This window comes from Eulemur rufifrons, chromosome 2 (assembly GCF_041146395.1).
Source record: "Eulemur rufifrons isolate Redbay chromosome 2, OSU_ERuf_1, whole genome shotgun sequence".
Classification (NCBI taxonomy): domain Eukaryota; kingdom Metazoa; phylum Chordata; class Mammalia; order Primates; family Lemuridae; genus Eulemur; species Eulemur rufifrons.
In genome coordinates, this window is record NC_090984.1 from 107,716,704 (window position 1) to 107,736,051 (window position 19,348).

Here is a 19,348-nt window from a genome sequence, read left to right on the forward strand (position 1 = left end):
ATCTATCAAATCGTGCTTAATACTTAGGTATGCGTGTCATTTTTTTCTTCCTAGATTTTCTGCCAATATTCTGACCCCAACACAAATGTACAAAAAAATTATATGCAACAATAACCATTTATTACAGTACTTATGTTACAAGGCAGATATCTGTAATATTCACGTTAAAGTTATACAGAGTCCCAGTTGTATTTCTTCTGTATTCACCCTAATGTTAATGGTAGACTAAGAAAAAATGTGCTGACATACATTTGGACAGCACAAATGCACTATATGCAAATACCACCATGTCTTCCTAATATGGGTGGTGGTGTTGATTTACCCTCTTGCCTCCTAATGGTATTTAAAGGATCATCTCATTTCCCAAAGTGCTCTTTAGTACATTACTATGTCTTATGTGTTTTATATATACACTGAAATTCAAAATTATCACGTGTCTCTATTTGTTTCCTTATTTATTATCTATGTCCTGTTGACAATAGTATCTGTGCATTCCAACAGTAGTTTTCATTTTCTACAAGCTAGGAAAGTAGTTTTTTCCTTCTTTGTTTTTCTTTTTGAAAATGGTGGCTCTTTTACTTTTTAGCCTCTTCTAGTACAATCAGAGAAGTGTGTGTGGCATTGGAATTTACTCAATGTAATTTACTTCTATCTTAATCAAATGTCTTGGCTCTCTTTTACCATTCAATTACTCACAAAAATAGTTTATTGCCTCTCTGCCATAAAGGCTAAACTTTAATTAGCTTGGCAGTTTCTTAGATTTGAGGCCAGGATTTCTGCAGAAATTTTTTTAGATATTCCAGTGAGTGAATACCATCCTACTTTATTTTGAAAAATGGTAGAAAACAAAACAACAACAACAACAAAAACAACTCTCTGAAACAAAGAAAGATGAAACAAGGACAGCAAGAATGCAGTCAAGTATGAATTGAAGGCTCATGAAAACAGTATTTTTGTAGATTCTTGATGTATATATTAAGGAGTAGTATACATGTGAGTGCTTTCAGGAAAAACTATAGAAGTGCATCACATTCATATAAGAATATACTTAAGAATTTTCACATGAAGGTTTGTGAAAATCAGTAAACATTTATTTAGCATCTACCATATGTGCTGTTCCAGGTGCTTTACCTATGTTCATATTTAATTCCCATAAAAAATTAAGACATTATTGACCCCACATTATCCAAAAAGAAAATGGAGGCTACAACAAGAAAACAGGTAATAAGTGGTAGATATGATCCCATTCTTGTCCCCAAAATATAAGATATAAACCTGCTTTAGAGGAACTTAAAATATAGAAGGAGAAATATAATAAAACATTGATGTTTGTTTAACAAGGCTAAGCAATAGAAGGCAACTGAGTGATAGTGGGGCTATTTCATGAAGGAAGTGAGACTCATATCAGGCCTTGAAGGATGAATTTTTAAGTGTAAAATACTTAAAGAGTACATGGAAAGTAGTAAATAATCAATACAAATGATACTATCATAATAATCATTATTCACTGTTGCTTTTATTAGGATGAATTTTATTTACAGGCAAATGAGGAGATAAACCGTAAACCGTCTAAGTCACAGTTTACTACACTCTGAACAAAAAATCATCTAACAGCAATAAACATGGAAATCAGAGGTAATCTTTGGTCTGTATAACTTGCTTGGCCATTACTGACTTAACATTGGATTTCAGAATATTTTAACTTCTGGAAAAATCAGCTACAACTGTCTATTAAATCCAGTCCATAATGCAGGGAAAGTCTAAGACATTATTAGGAGAATTGTTGCTTTAAATATTTGGCTAGAACCCTAATTAATTCCACAAATCGGTATTAGTTGATAGAACTTAGGCTTTTTCTTTTCTTTATTTTCTTCCTTTTATTTTTCTTTGGTATCATATAGGAGCACAAAGAATCACTTTATGACTGAAATGTATTCATCTTGGAAAAAGCTGTTATGGTTCTTTCATATGATGTGACTTCCTTTAAGAAGAATATTCTATTGTCTCTGACATTTTGTGAAAGCCATTGGCATAGTGAAATAGAATCTTTTTCTACTTTTCAGTCATGATATAATTCTCATTTATGAGATTTGGATTGGTATTTGTAACTGGTTCTATAGAATATAGAGATTATTAAGACAAAATGTGAATCAAACCATGGTCTGGGAATCGCCAAAATGTTTGCATAATTTACTTGATTATGGTGAAATCATACAACTAGGACCAAGAGTTCTTGGAGCAAAATATTTTCAGATTCACCATCACTCTTGATTGAACATGATATTACATTAATGGCATGCAAATAATAAGTGCATTATGAATTTTTCAGAAACTTCTAACTTCTCAGGAAATCAAGAAAGTATTCTTGCTGCTGTTTTTGTAAAAGTCTTCTATGACTCACTGACAAAAAGATTATTAAAGAGCATGAGATCCTTAATTTTTTTAATAGTTCCATAGCATTCATAATATTTCTTCTATGTAGTTAACAGTTTAATAACAATATCTGTGATACTTAAGAAAACAATCTCTTTCAGAAAACTGAGAAAAAATATTTTCAATGTACATCATGTAATGAAACAAAGCAATAAGACAGTCCATTGTGATAGAAAAAATTTTTTCTATATCTACTTGAAATTATTTTTTGGTATGTAGACAAGATTTAAGAATATCTACACTGCAAATGCAGTTTTTCTAGGTTGAAAATTTAGAAACTTTTTTCATAGATTTGAAAGTCTTTTTAGTCAAAATGTACCCAAAGTATTAGTTGGGTAGCATTTTTTACATTACACAACTAATGTAAATCTCCATAAAAGTACTTGCAATTTTTGAAATTTTGAATTAATTGATGCTTGATATTGTTAATAAGGTCTATAATCCATAGGAAATTGGTGGCTTAACTAAAGATTTTTCACATTTTGCAAAAACGTTTATTTTAGTTTGAATTTCTTCATGATATTCTACAAAATTTTCATAACTGAAATAATAATTTCATTTACCATCTCTCCATCAAATAAAGACTTTTTTCTTTGTACAAGAATCGAGATAACTTTCTAGGTGGCCCAAGTTATAAACACAGTTATAAGCTTAAGTGGCTAACAGCCATTTAAGTAATATTGTTGATTACTTAATTTTATTTTCAGGAAATTAAGTTCTTTTTTTGACTATTGAGAGGAAACTTTTAATCAAAATCACTATGTACTTGCTGAAAATGCTTCTTAACATTTTATACCTTATTATCTTTAGGTTTTTTCCCTTTTTTGATCAATAAACAAGAACTTTTTGCTTATTGGTTTTGCTTTTTGACAGCAAATTGCAGCATGCACGGTGGTGAAATTTGTGACACACCTTGTTTCCATCACTTTTATTCTGCCTTTCAGGTCATAATATTAGCTTCTGCATCATCACATAATTCTGCATCAGTAGCAGGTTTTTGTTAAAAATTTTAAAAATTACCTATACTTATTGCTTAAGCTAGAAAAATAATTATAACTCAAAAATATTTTAGTTTAACTACCAATTACAATTTACATAGATATCATTGTAACTCACCTTCTGCATAAATTATTCAAATAAACTCTTAATGATATTATCTCAGTGCATAGGAAAATTTATGTGATTAAATCAACCCACGCACAATTACTGGATCAGTGATATATTTATGTGCAATACTAAATAAAAGGATCTAACGCACACACACACATACCACAGTGATGCCTTTCATGATGCAATGGTTAAAATAAAATACAGACCTATCAAAACAATAAAGATGTGCTTAACATTAAAGAAAACCCATGACATTTCAACGTTTGAAGTTAAAATTAATTAAAATAAAACAAAATCTTAATTCCTTAGGTACACTCACCGGAGTTTATATGAACAGTCATGTGTCCATTTAGTTCTGGATAATTTAATGTTAAAGAGCACTTAGACTTTTTTTTTACATAATAGAGTTGAAGTTGGAATATTTATCATTTGAAATTTTAGTCATTAGGTCATGGAGAGGTTCATGAAAAAGGAAAATAATTCTGTTCTTCATGGTTCTTGATGACCAGTCTAGAAATCTTCACGGTTGATTTTATTATAAAGATTAAGGTTGAAGGTTGAAGGTTCTAAAGGCTTTTAATGTGGCTCTAAGTCACAGGCTTCCCACTTATCACAGAACATATCTGTCCTTTGGTAAGTGCTCAATAAATAATAGACACTATGAACAAATATTATTATTGGCAATACTACTTAAGTAATAAATAAGAAATACCTTGATGAGATAGTGATCAGATCATTTTTATGCAGATTTTAATGCCTTGGATTAAACACAAAGCCTTGTAAAGATGCATTATCTCTATTTCCATTTCACCATAAATCTGCATTTCTAGTTTGGATAACTTCTATTATTTTTCTTGAACTTTATATATATTTTTTCATTTTGTTGTTAAAATCTTTAAGTGCCTAATTAAACTAAATATAATTGTTTTCAGATTGATTCCTTTGTAAATAATTGTTTTTGAAATATTTATCCTGGGTAGGCTATACAAATGAAGATTTGTATGGATAGAAATAAATGGGAGGTAGCAAATGGAATTTAAAAAAAAGTCCAAGTTGCTCTTTGGCAACATTTTTACTAGAAGGGACAGATTCTGGAGCTTGCATGATTAATAGATATAATTAGTTTACAAAGGCTGAAAATCAAGGTTATCTAATGGCCAATTCACTCTATACTGCAGCCCTGGCCAGAATCAATATGATAATGATCATTCTTTCCTCAATTAAGAGAGGCGTGAAGTGCAGTGTATGTGTGTATGTGTGTGTGTGTGTGTGTGTGTGTGTGTGTGGTGGTGGGGAGGGGTGGTGGGCTGGAATAGGTCCAGAGAAGAGCAAACACAGGCATCACTTTCGGGATATCATTTGTGAGATTTTCAAGGCATGTAATACTGCACAGAAGGCATTGGCTTTACCTTCTTTGAGTCTAATTGTTGTGGAGCATAGTAAAACATTAGCAAATAAGGGATAGTAGAAGCACAGGTCTCTTGGGAAACAGGAGAAAAAAATGAATATTGACTTTTCCATTGTTGTCAGACAGACAGATGACCTCTGCAAATTTAAGATGTAAGAAAAATTTTTTAAATAAATTAACTCATCTTTACTATCGCTATCAAAGCTTTAATCTAAACTGGAACATTTTAGCACAATTGCTACGGAAAGACAGAAAGTGCATAAAATATTCTTTCACGAAATGTTAAATGTTTTTAGAATTAAAAAATAAATATTTATGTTAAAATATGTCTTATTCTCCTGGTGATCTTGGGCAAATAACTTCTCTGGTTCTTAGTTTACTTATGTGTTTAATAGTACCTAATGAGATTTAATAGACATGTATAAGAATTGTATAAGTCATGTAGCAAAGAAGGAGATAGATAATAAATACCTAGCATATTTTTTAGTCAATATTATTATTACATATTTAGTATAAAATGGCAGTAAATTAATGCAGTGTATACTATATATATATATATATACACATACATATATAACATCTATATGTATACATGGAAGATAGATTTAATATATAGTGTATTATATTTATCAGAGAGATCTGATATAATATTAAATATAATTTAAAAAATTGATTTATCCAGGCTATGGAATATGGTGGCAAGAGCAGTACCCATTCATCTGAAGTCTTGATTCTGCATTAGCTTTACTATTTGTTAATTTTATGATTTAGGGAGGCAATTTGCCTTCTGTTAACCTCAATTTTTGCTTTGGAAAAAATAGTAGAACTAAAAATACCCCTTCTGGCCTTCTAAAAAAGGCTTCTTGGAATATTCAACTAAGAAAGTAGATAGCAAAGCATTTTATATTTATTTAAAACTTTTGCATATTCAAATATTATTATCAAATTACTACATTAAGTAAGTAAAGAGAGTAAAGCAGTCAGTAAGACTATAGAATTAATGTAGAAATTAGCGAAGTTTAAGGAAAAGCTACTATCTAGTTTGCAAGAATGGAAAGGGATAAATTTTACTCTTTTTTAGACCCTGTCTAGTGCAGCTTGTGACAAATGGTGGAGAGAAAATCAAAATGGTCACAGATTTAAATTCAAGTGCTGTTATTAACTAATGGTCCACTGGGTATAATATCTAGCTTACAGGGTTGTTTTTAAAAGTAAAAGAAAATATGTTTTTTAAGCACTTAATACAGTGGCAGGCATATAGCTCTCAATAATTGTAACTAATAAAAATTAATTATGGAGTAATCCCACATGCACATTAAAAAAAATCTAAAGATTTACCATGCTTTGGTCAATAAAAAGGCAGAATTTCAGGGATATACGAATCATATGGCAATATCTGTCCCAATGATTCAGTATGGCAATACACTGAATGCAACTATAATAAATTAAAACCAGATTCATCTTACCTATAAAAGTAAATACAACAACCAGCAATAATGACAAATATGAATCACACTGTTAGAGTCTGCCTCTGAATTGAAATTGCTTGGCCAAGTATCACCTCATTAATTCTCTTACCCTCAAGATAAATGAACCAATTTTATAATCTTAAAAGCATCGAATTATATTTCAGAGAATAATCTGAATTATTGATAGAAAAGAACACACTTGAAATCTCCCTGATTCCATAAGGTTTCACATTTCAGTGAAAACCCAAAGCTTTTTTAGTAGGTGAGTTCTATTTATAGCGGATTTAAAAAAAGAAATTCTTGATTAAAAAGGAAAAGATTGCAATACCTCATAAAAGGGCACTTGGACATCAAATGATTCTCACTTGACTGTATTTTGATGACTTTAGTATGAATTAATCACAGACATAGAGGTAAAATTTCCTTTGACATACATATTAGGTTTTTTAATTCATAGGATAATATACTCGGAACAAATTGCCTTTGGGAAAAGCAACTATAAAATTTAAAGTATTTTCAAATAGCATTTGCACCAAATGAAAAAAAAAAACAACACACAAAAACAAAAACAGGACGCATTCTCCAGAAGCAAAGAGACAAAGAGATTTGTCTCATACTAATATTCTTTTGGATTTTTTTCCTGGAATTTAATGATTAAAATTTGCCCATGGAATGTAGGATATCAGAGTCATATAAAACCTTGGTTAAATTTGAAGATGTGCAAGTTTCAGATAGAGTTCTGGGAAGACTATGGTACTCTGAGGTGATAGGGAGTAGGGGAGCCACAAAAAGAATTAATTTAGAAATGAAGTTTAAAAAAAGCTTGAATTTAGCCTGCAAATTCTACAGCTGAGAAAAACTGAGTGGAGGAGAGCCCTATACCAATGCAAATTGAGAGCATCTCACATTATCTGTTAAAATTATTGGATTTCCACGGAAGATTTCATTTTAGGAAGTAAAAATACAGGGTTGCTCTGCCAAATAAACTTGAAGCCCACCACATTTGGGGATAAATTTTTTACAGACATATATCTGTAAAAGTAGTTCAAAAATTATGCAGCACAATTCAGATTGAACATTGAGAACTAGAGAAATCCTGTCTAACTTATTACTAAAATAATTTTCCATGTTGTTTTTCCTTTGGAGGTTTTTTTCCAATGAGTTTCCTGGCAATAATGACGATGAGGAGGAGGATGAGGAGAAAGAAGAGGATGATAGTGGTGGTGGTGATGATGATAAAGATAAGATTATAGGCCTATTGGACATGTATCAGTCCATATCAAGTCTTTTGACCTTGACACTTTTCTAAACATTCAAAACTATTCTCCCACAGAAAAATTATGTATTTATTGCCTAATTTGATGTTATCTTGACAATGCTCCAGTTGTGGACATATAATTGAAAACACCCAGTGCCTTATCTAAAATATATTTTTGTACAAGCACAACCTATATAAATCACTAGGAATCTCCTATTCACTAGGAAGAAGCCAATCTACCCCTCCCTAGTTTTTCTTTTATTTTTAATTCAACAAACAGTTTGTATGTATTGGTCAACATTAGGTCCAGTGTAAACAATAATCTCTGCACTTTGAGAAACTAAATTACCAGCATGTCAGGCCAAGAATTGTCTAAACTCGGAAACTTTGATAAATGAGGCATGCAGAAAGACACAGAACATATTTTGTTCTCCCATCTGTGAGAATCTTACTCAAATAAAAGCATAGTGGGATTTCACCAGACCTATTGACCAATGAATACTCTTTTTTCTATACTCTTCTAACAAAATCTATTATTTTCTTATCCCATTTTTTTCCTCTAAGGTAAAAATGTCAGATTCCTGAAAGTATGATCTTTTCTAGAGTTAGTTGAATTTCAGCATTTCACCAGGAGCTGAAGACTATATTTAAAATGATCAAGGAAATAAAACATCAGCAGTGGGGTATGACATTTTGGTGGGGAAGGGCATGAGCTGAGATCCCATCAAGGTCAGAGTTAAGGGTAAAGCTGATTTATACAGATCTGGGTTTGATTCCGGCCTCATAACTTGATAGTTCAAGTACATGTAGGAAATTATTTAACTCTGCCTCAGTGAGCCTTGATGACTAGATATGTGTATGTGAAAATACTGGCCACGTCTTGGAAGATGGTAGGTTCTTAGTAAACAGGAGTCTCCAGTTCTTCCTAATACATTATACCTGAAAGGCAGTTAAAATCACCTATTTTTTCAGTTAAATAGCCAGAAGGACTTCAAAATTTTCTTTTTGTTCCGACAGATGGAAAATATATTGGTTGGAAAGAGTCTGGGGATAGATTCTTTTTGCTCTAAATAGTTTATAGATATAAATCCTGTCTTCTTGTTTTCAGTATCATGATCTAATTCATTTCTATTGTAGGCAAATTGCTCTGTGTGTTTGGACATGCTCTCTTTATCTTCAGAGTTCAAAGACTGTGAGAACTCTAGAATTCTATAAGCCCTTTTAATTTATAGACACAGGCCTTTCTTCAGCTCAGGGAATGTATGTTTCTATTTTTTAAATTATCTCTTCCTTATGCTTCTTTTCTACTTCTGGAATGTCTATTAGAGATACTAAATTTCCTAGATATATATGCAAGTGCCATCTCTTTCTTTATGATTTTTATCTCTTTATATTTAGATTGACCATATTCTTCTATCTATCTACTGTATTGCTTTAATGGAAAAACATGTTTTTAGCTTTAGAAGGAAATATTTTGGGGAGACAAGAAAGGGCTGTTTTTGAATCTATAATCTAAAATCTCTAATCCTTTTATTAGTTTTCCTTCTTGACTTTACAATGGAGTATTACATATAAAGTATATAATCATGAGTGAACTACTAAATCAATTTTTACATATTTATGTGTGTATTTATTTAATATATAAATAAAATTGCTAAATTGCAATCAATACACAGATTTAGATGGAGGACAATCAACCTAGAAGCTTCTTTTATTTCCTCACAAAATCAATATCCTCTCCCCCAAAACTACTATTCTGACAGTAGCCATCATTGAATAGTTTTTCCTATTTTTGAATTTTCTATGTGCTATTAAGGCTCTTTAATGGGTTATTATTATTTGTGCCTACATATTATAATAGTACTTAGGCCTTTAATTTGAAGTTCTCTGAGTGGCAAACACTGAAGAAGTGGAAGAAGAGTTGTTCTTACTCCATGTGGACTATTACTAGAAATAAGCAGGTCACATGATTCTGCTGAGATACCTGGAAGATGCCACCTCACTCCCGTTCCTATTTGTCCTCTTCTGTCTTAGAAACATACAGAACTTAGTCTTTATTAAGTCCATTTTAGCCCAGGCAGACTCACTAAGCACACTTACAAAGGACAATGCCAGCCTTCCCATTGAGGTCAACCGATAACTACAAGCTAAAGTCTTCCCATCATGAGGTGATGTTTTCAAGCCCTCTTCATGAGGCTCTAATTCTGGAATCCAAGTGCCACCCATAGCCACAAGTGACAGATCCACACTTCTCTTTCCACTTAACTGTGGTAAACCATTTGTGTCTCTTAGGGCAATATGTAATTCAGTTTTTCAGCACACTAGTCACAGTGGCAAACATGTCCCCTTTCTCAAACACATTTTACGTTCTGTATTTTCTTCAGAAAAATAAATGAATTGGGATGATATTGAAAGAAGAGATATTCCAAGTTGCACCTTGTACCTGTTTGACTTCCCATACAATGACGAGCCAAAATGTTTATAAAATCAAATGTATTTTGACAGGCAGAGAAGGATGTCAATTGTTAAGTACAAATGGTAATGTTTGTGTGATATCAGCCTAGGCTGTCTTGCTAGTGGCTGACTTTTTAATAATACTGTATTACAAACAAAATGCAGTCAAATGTTGATCTCTGGAGCCTCTTGAGGTTTTACAGCTTTCTGAAACCTATCATAAAATGTAGACTTGCATATTTCCCTTGATATATTTTTTGTAGCTCAGTTTATGGATAGTTTATAAATCATCATATATGTGTGAAGAAATATGGATGAATTATAATCACATATATTCCTTCTTCCACTACATAATTTTGAGAATAATTTAACCAATGCTCTTTACATGAGTTTAAGATTAATTTTACTTGCAATCATTTTTGGTCTAGAATATTAATTCAAGATGTTCTCTATTTTAGCCATCTCCCAAGAGTAAGGAGTTCTAAATCATAAACATATAAACTTGAGACTATCCCAAACAGTGATGTATTAATCACACACTCAAAAATATATCTATTTCAGGACTTTGGAAGTAGGACATACATATGTAGAACAATAGAGTCTCAAGATAGAATGAAACCCTAGAGGTAATCTAAACTAAACCACCAATTCATTGCTTGAATGTTCTCTATAATCTCAGCCAAGGGTTGAACACTTCCAGAGTGCTCTCTAAAAGTATAACTCTCTCTCTGTTGAAGCAAAATCCTGCTTCATTCAGTAAATGGTTACTCTCTTCCCAATAGTGCCTTCAGGACCAAACAACACAGGTTTAAACTTTCTTTCAATGAAAAGAGTACAAAAATTTAAGGGCCATTCTCCAATCTTCCATGTGACTTGCCTTTCTGGTTTATGCCCCAATTCCTTAATCTATTCCTCATACATTGGGTTTTGCTTCCCTTCTTAATTGGCATCATTATCCTTTATATATAGTCTAGTTTTTAGAAAAGAAAAATAATGTGGGTCAAAGTTTAAGTTGTTCATGAGAAGCATGCCTTTATTATCAACACTAGACAGTCTTTGATGAGACCTAAGGCCTAAGGCCTAAGCTTGCATAAACATTTTTTAGCAGAAAACAAATATATATATATATATATATATACACACACACACACACACACATACACACACACAGAGAGAGAGAGAGAAAGAGAGAGGGAGTTCACTCATGTGAAGATGATTATTAAAAACATCTTAATCTGCTTTACCTAATGTTAAGCCACATTTCTACCATTTGAAATTGTAAGTTTGATTGGGGATGTTAAGTCAGCACTAGTGGATGGCAGTAAAGTATGGATTGAGAATGAACAGAGCATAAAGCATACCTCTGGCGAAAGCACAGAAGGAAAGTGCTATAGGAAAACTCTCATTGTTCTTACAGATTACTAAAGTGGCCATGACAGTGAAGATTATTTTTATGAGGTCTTGAAAAGAATAGAGAAACGAGGTATTGGAAACTGAAATTAAGGCCATAAGTGTTACAAAGTGGCAAAGAACTTGGCTGAATTATGTCCATGACCTAAAACTTTGTGGGAGGCAGAACTTAGTAGTGATGAATTAGGATATTTAGGTGGAAGAAATCTCTAAGCAGCAATGTGTTTAGAGTGCTGCATGACCTCCCTTCATTGCTTCTAGAAAATGCAAAAATGATTTAAAGATGGAATATATAATTAAATTAAATATATAATTAAAAGGAAAGCAAAATGTAAAGATTTGGAAGATTCTCAGCCTGTGCATGAAGAATAAAAAAGCATGTTTAAGAGAGAAAAATCAAAGGTGAGCTGAAGCAACCATTTGATAAGAAGATTGGTATGAATAACATGAAGCCAGGTGCTAGTCATCAAGAAAATGGAAAACTTACCCCAAGACATTTCAGAAAGCTTAATACTATTATAGGCACAGGGGCCCAGGACTTTGAGGGCAGAATGGTTTCAAGGAAGGGGCCCAGAGCATCGTTAGAATTTGGGCCTCACTGGCCAGACCACCTCAAACCTCTGCTCCCTACATTCTGGCAAAGCAATCCTCAGCTGCCATAGCTGTGGTGCAGGTGGGCCCAAGTGTGGCTTGGCTTGCTGCTCTGGAAGACAAAATAGGTGAGCCTTAGAGGCATCTACATAGTGCTAATTCTGCATGCACAAAGTGCAAGACCTATGAAGTCGTGTCTTGTTCCACATAAATTTAAAAGATGACTCAAAGTGTTTTGAGGACCAGGTTGACCTGCCACAGGAGCAGAGCCACGCCAAAGTCCCCTCTAAGTCAGTGGCCAGTGGAGCCGTGGGATCGGGACACTGGAGAGAGTGCCCACTAGGGCAATGCTTAGTGGAGCCATGAGGGCAGTGCTTCAAAGACTCCAAAGCCCCAGATTTGTAGAGCTGTCAGTGTGCAACACCAGTCTGAGAGAGCCGCGGGCACCTGATTATGAGAGCTGTGGTATGGGTTGTGCCTGGCCATTCCATGGAGGCAGGGCCTGCAGGAGTCTTGGGGACCCAAACCTTACTCCAGTGTGTCTAGAAGGTGGACATGGAGTCAAAGAAGAGTATTCTCCAGTCTTAAAATTTAATGTTGTTTGCCCTGTTGGGTTTTGGACTTACTTGGGATCTATTACTCCTTTCTTCACTCCTATTTCTCTCTTTTGGAATAGAAATTTCTGTCCTATGCCTATCTCACCATTATATTTTGGAAGCACATAATTTGTTTGATTTCACAAGTTTATAGCTAGAGAACAATTTGCCTCAGGATAAAACACACCTTTGCTTCTTACCCACGTGATGTTTAGATGAGACTCTGGACACAGACTTTAAAGTTGATGCTGGAATAAGGTCATACTTTTTGGGACTATTGAGATGAAATGAATGTATTTTCTGTGTGAGAGGGATATGAATTTGAGGGGCCCAGGGGCTGAATGCTATAGTTTGAATGTGGCACCTCCAAAATTCAGGTGTTGCCAATGTGATCATATTAAAAGGGGGAGCATTTAAAAGGTTATTAGGTATTGAGGGCTCCTCTTTCATGATTGGGATTAAGGCCTTTATAAAAGAGACTTCATGCAGCATTCAACTCTCTTGCCCTTCCAGCTTCTCTGCCAGTAAGGAGACAATATTTCTTTCCTCCAGAGGATGCAGGCCTCACCAGAACAACTGCACTAGCCAGCACAATGATCTTGGACTTCTCAGCCTCTAGAACTATGAGAAATAAATTTCTGTTCTTTATAAATAATTCAGTCTGTGATACTCTGTTATAGCAGCACAAAATGGACTAAGATAAACACTTTCTTTATTGCCTAATCTATGAGATAGTTAGAAACTGGTGATTTTAAAACACACATTACCATTCCTGTCCTCAAGAAATTTATTATCTTAATTATGAAATTAGAAGTTAGAGTTACCATGGAAACATGAGTCTTTTTCCCAGGGATTCTCAGAGACTGGTAGATTAATACTGTAAGTCACTCTTGCTCTTGCTCTCAGAAAAAAGGGGATCTAGATCTTCCCTCCAAAACTTTTTAAATGCAGGGCTCAACTGGGTTGTAATTGAATAAACAAAAGATTGGGAGTGAAAACTAAGGACAAAATAGAAAAGTTATAGGATGTATTCATTTTCCTCCATGGTACTTTCAAAGAAGAAGTAGACAGCAGAAGAGTGTGGGTGGATGGTACATTACTCAAATATTGCTTCTTTTATGTAAAAGACTGGTGGTGCCCACACTGTTTATTTTAGCTAGTTCTGTTATTATTTTTTAATGTCCTTAATTATACCAACTCTAAAGTAAACCATCACACTTCAGTTAGACACTGACGTAAAGCAGAATCTTCCCAGGTGTTTTTATTTTTCTCCTCCATAGAAATTTGGAGCCATAAGTGAAGTGATTTATAAAATGTGAATAAAACTCTACTAGCTCTGCTCAATTTCCCTATTTTAAATGACAGTAGAAGTAGAGAAATTATTTAATTATATATGATAATTTATCAAAATTGCCAATTATCTCTGGTGATATAGATGCATAGAAATCTGTTTTTGATGAGATTTCCTTTTAGCCATTAGATATTGTAACACAAGTTTTGTTCTTACCACTAGTCTTAGACTAGTTTATTCAGAAAACAGAGTCTGAAGCTATGTTTTAGGCATTACCACTCTTTAGGAAAGAATAATACAATCACAGGAAGCAGAATGAGGGATAAGGGGTATGTTAATTTGTTAGGGTTGCCATCATAAAATACCACAAACTGGGTTGCTTACACAATTGAAATTCACTTTGTCACATTTCTGGAGGCTGAAAATCCAAGATCAAGTTGCCTAAAGGTTTGGTTTCTTCTGAGACCACTGCCCTTGGCTTACCGACAGCTGGCTTGTCATTGTGTTTTCACATGATCTTTCCTTTGGGTGTGCATTATCTCTGGTGTCCTTTTGTGTGTTCTAGTCTTCTTTTCTTATAAGGGCACCAGCCAGATTGGATTAGGGCCCACTCTAAGACTTCATTTTAATTTAGTTACCTCTTTAAAGGCCCTATCTCCAAATAGGGTACATTCTCATGTCCTGGGGATTAGGATTTTAATCTATGAGTTTGGGGTGGTAGGGGGATACAATTCACCCCATAAGAAGAAGGAATAACCAATAAAAGAATGCTGGCCAGCCCTTGTGGTCAAGTGAAATGATTTGTTTTATTTTTCAGCACATCTTCTAAAAATCTGTTAAAAAGAAAATCTGCTTTTCAGGACAATCCACACTGAAGAAGGAAGAGAAAACCATATACCCACCCATTCTAGTCTCCCATTGGTCATCATTTTGCCCTATGGGCTGATAATTTCCCAGCATTTCTGATTTATGTATGTGTGGTACAGAGCAGATCTGGTGAATATCACTCCTTAGGGGCAACCTGAAAGCTCTGGGTATAAGGGTATGGAGATGAAGCACTGTCCAGTTGTGTTTGCATGAGATTATTGGGGGGCCCTCGGTGCTGGCCAATGTGAAAGAGGTTGAGGCAGGGAATCACCTGAGCTCAGGAGTTGTAGGCTGTAGTGTGTTACACCCATCAGGTGTTCACACGAAAATGTGGTATATGTGAGACACCAGGAGCAGAAAAGTTGCCAGAAGGTCCGAGGCAAGTGAGTTTGGGTTTACTGGGATAGTCTCTTGTGACTTAATCTAAGTCTCGATTTTCTTTTCTATAAAATAGGATTCTTGTAATGATTAAACCAGACAGTGCATGTAAAATACATAGCCTGAAGCCTGGAACTTGAAATATATTGAATAAAAATAAATTAGTATTATTGCTAAAATCCTTAATCCATTAAATGGCAAGTTATTTGTTAGGTTAGAGATAATATATGCAAGGTACAAAGTAGAGTGTTTCAAACACAGTTGAAGCTAGATAGTTGTTATTATTGTCATTGCCATTTTTATCATTATTTTTATTAAGCTCTATATACTAAAATGTATCTTCTAGTGAAGAATTTTGAAGATTTACAAAATTAAAATGCATTTATCGAGTTTCCAACATAAAGTCAGAGAATGGCAACAAGGACAGGGAGAAATTTTTAAAAGCATTCTTATTTGGGGGAAAAAATCAGCAATATTGTGGCACCTTTTAAGATTGATGATATGATGCTTTCTACCTAGGTTAAGACAAAATAGGTAAGTTAAATGCACCCATATGTATGGGGTTTTTGTCAAAGCATAAGTTGCCATTAACACCTAATGCAAATTCTGGCTTCCAGAGGATTTTTGAGTGTGATTATTAATACCATCATGATATTTACATGGCATTAAAGGAATATAAGACACGAGGCAGACATCTCATAGAGTCCCAGACATGGATAAACGTCTTGTAGGAAGCTCATATGTAAAAAGAAATTGCAGTACCTATCCTCCTGTATAGCATTATGTGGCTTACTAAGAAGAGATTGTTTCAGTATACCCAGCTGTCTATTAAACAGCTTTTATCTTCTGAAGACTGTTTAGAATATTTTGCAAAACAATCCAGAAAACATTGGGAAATAGTCTCTGCACTATTTACTTGACATACGGAGATACAGCTGTTTAAAATAGCTGTTAAAAATAACCAAACACATGTATACAATTACCATTAAGCTAAAGTAAAAAGCTGAAGCAAAAATACCTGCTGAAAAACGGAGGAAGTGGAATACCAATGCACAACTAGGAAAGAGAGAGCCCCTCTGGAAACATGACTTCCAAACAAACTCCACAACAGCAAAGTTTCCCAAGATTTTTATATCTTTTTAGAAGAAATTTAGTTTTTTCTTAAGAAACAGAATATGGAGACAAAGATCTTCTTGGATACAAAGAAGAAAGAAGTAAAGGCATTTCATAAATCTTAAAATAAGGCTAGTTTCTTTGAAGAAGTTTCCATTAGGTTAGAGAAAATTCATGACAATTATTTAGAGTGGGTGTTACCTTGAAAAGACTAGGTTATCAAAACAACAATTACTCTAGAGATGAAAACTGTGGAAAGGTTTTGAAATCTCTTTTATGACAAGTCCATTATTTCCCAAGGAAGATGCTCAGACATTTTGAATAAGAACAGCTATTGAAATTGAGGATCTAAAAACAATTTCCATTTCTTTTTAATTTTACCCTATTTTTGCCATATATACCACTTGATTACTCTATCTTTGTCATTAAAGATAGATTTTTGATGGTAAAAGCATATTGTAAAGTCCCTTGACCTTCAACTATGATCATTATTTTTCATTCCTCTATGTATCATAAATAAATGAACTAATACATATACTTATGTACAGGATACCCTCATTCCTATGGCCATCTTTAAATCCCAAATTTATAAAACTACCTTACTAACTGTTGTTGACAGAGTAAATTTGGAGAGGGTAATTACTTTCCCTAGAGAATTTCAAATTGACTAGTTATTTATTGAATTATATTCAGTTGCATTATAATATGTAACCAGCATATAGGCTATTAAGATTTTACAACTCTTCAGAATGAAATACAATCTTCCTAACGTTGTACAATTCAATATTTTAAATATTTCCTTATGTTTTTCTGAAATCTTTATTCTTCTCTAATCATCTGATGTCATACAAAACAATAGAGATGCATGTTTATTTCATGTTATGTGTAGTTGCTTTATATTAATTATCTCATTCAATTCTCACATAATAGCTACTAATAGACCCATTTTACAGATGCAGAAACCAATGCTAGGTAGCAAGTTAGTGTGCCTTTTAATCTGTTATATTGACAAAAGATAATCTTTATTCATGTTTAATTGTTCCATTTGGTTTTTTGCCTTACTATTTGAAATATATTTATCAATAGGTAGCTTATACTAATATTGCTTAAAACAAATAAGGAAGTTTTCTGTCCCCTTACATACCTCAAGAAGTACATTTCACAAATTATCCAATATAATTGTCCCAAAGCCTAGCACTAAATGTAGAATTTGAGTGCACCACATGGGCCACAGCAATAGTCCTCACTTACTACTATTCCTTAGATTTGTCTATATAATCTCATTTTTAAAAAATATACCCTAAAAAAATTTAAAAAATGGCAAAAGAGACGGGGTAGGTTTTAAACATTGTGCTCTGCATTCAACAACAACGAAGAAAAATATATTTATAATCTAATGAGAAAAATCAATGACTCCATAGATTCTGCTTCTCTTCTTTTTCCAAAATGTTTATTCACTAATTGGCACAATAGACTCTCACCAGGAGACTTTGCCAAGAAATATGTTGACTATAAACTCAGCAGGGGGAAGTTGAGGAGTAAAAGAAATACAATTTGATATGGAAAAACAGTATTTTTCAAAGACACTTTAAAATCTTTGAGCATTCCTGGGAGCCTACTTACCAATCCTATTTGAGTAGATAATTTGGAATTCTTTAATTTTTCCACATAGCATCAGATCAAAAAATCAGGTGTTTGCTAAACTAGGGTTTTTAGCTTCATCATTTCACTACACACAGTTTTGAGTAACTGGATAAATTCAAATAATGAAATTAGTCTTTAGCTTGCATCATAAACTATTTGCTAGAGAGAGGGAAAAAAGAGTGAGGGAAGAAATGAGTGAGTTTCTCATTAAAAGAAGAGAAATGACGTTATAGTGCTCAGAATTTGAAGTCAAATCCTATGCAAGATTAAAGGTTGGAAATTTATTAAATTTTACATGCTTTGTATCACAGAATATAGAGACTTGATTTCTCTCAAATAAAAATAATGAACATCCCTAACCACTACTGGCTACTGCACACATTTTCTGATTTAGCCTCTGGAATACTTGTTTCCATCATAACAGAAATTTTAAAACTTTAGGAAAGCTCAAGATATATTTCTAATTCCAAAATCCCTAATTCAATTGTTAGATTTTTGAAGGCAAAGATTTACTGAAATCATTTCGGAACTCCTCTGCCTTTAATGGATGGTGCCTTCCATAAAACAGGATTACAGCAAATGTTAAAGTTTAACTTTGTCTTTCATAATTCAAAGACATCCATAAAGCAGATGACTCAGTTTTCACCACCCCTCTGTTAAGTATGTATTATTCTCACTTAAGAAATGCAAAAACAAAGGCTTGAGAAGGTTAAGGATTCTGTTTGAGGTCACATATCCCCAACTTGAAGGAAGTAACACTGGAGCTGGATTCTGCCTGATTCCAAATCCATGCTGCAAACACTGTGCTTAAATGTCTTCTACTGGAGTGTAGGCCAGAAATTTAGTTTGACTCAACTTAACATATGTAGGCATATTTTATAAAATTGAGACATAAGTGTTCCTCAGAAAAAAGAAGAAACATTAGGTTCTGAACTAATTAGTAGTTAATTTTTGTATTATATGGGTATACAGCTGGGAAATGTGACTCTACAGTCAAAGTAGGTCAGTGGTTGCCTAAGGAATGGGGGGAGTGTGGTGTGGAGGGCCATGAGGGATGGATAACAAAGGATCCATTTCTCATGACATGAGGATATATATTTGAGGGTGATGGATAGTTTGTTATCCCAAGAGCAGCTATAGTTTCACAGGTGTATGCATACGTCAAAACATATCAAATTGTATACTTTTAATATGTATAGCTTATTGTATGACAGTTTTGCCTCAGTGAATCTTTTTATTTAAAGACATCACTAAGGAAATGAAAATACAGGCCATCAACTAAAAGAAAGTGTTTGTACAGTACCTGTACAATAAAGGATTTGCATC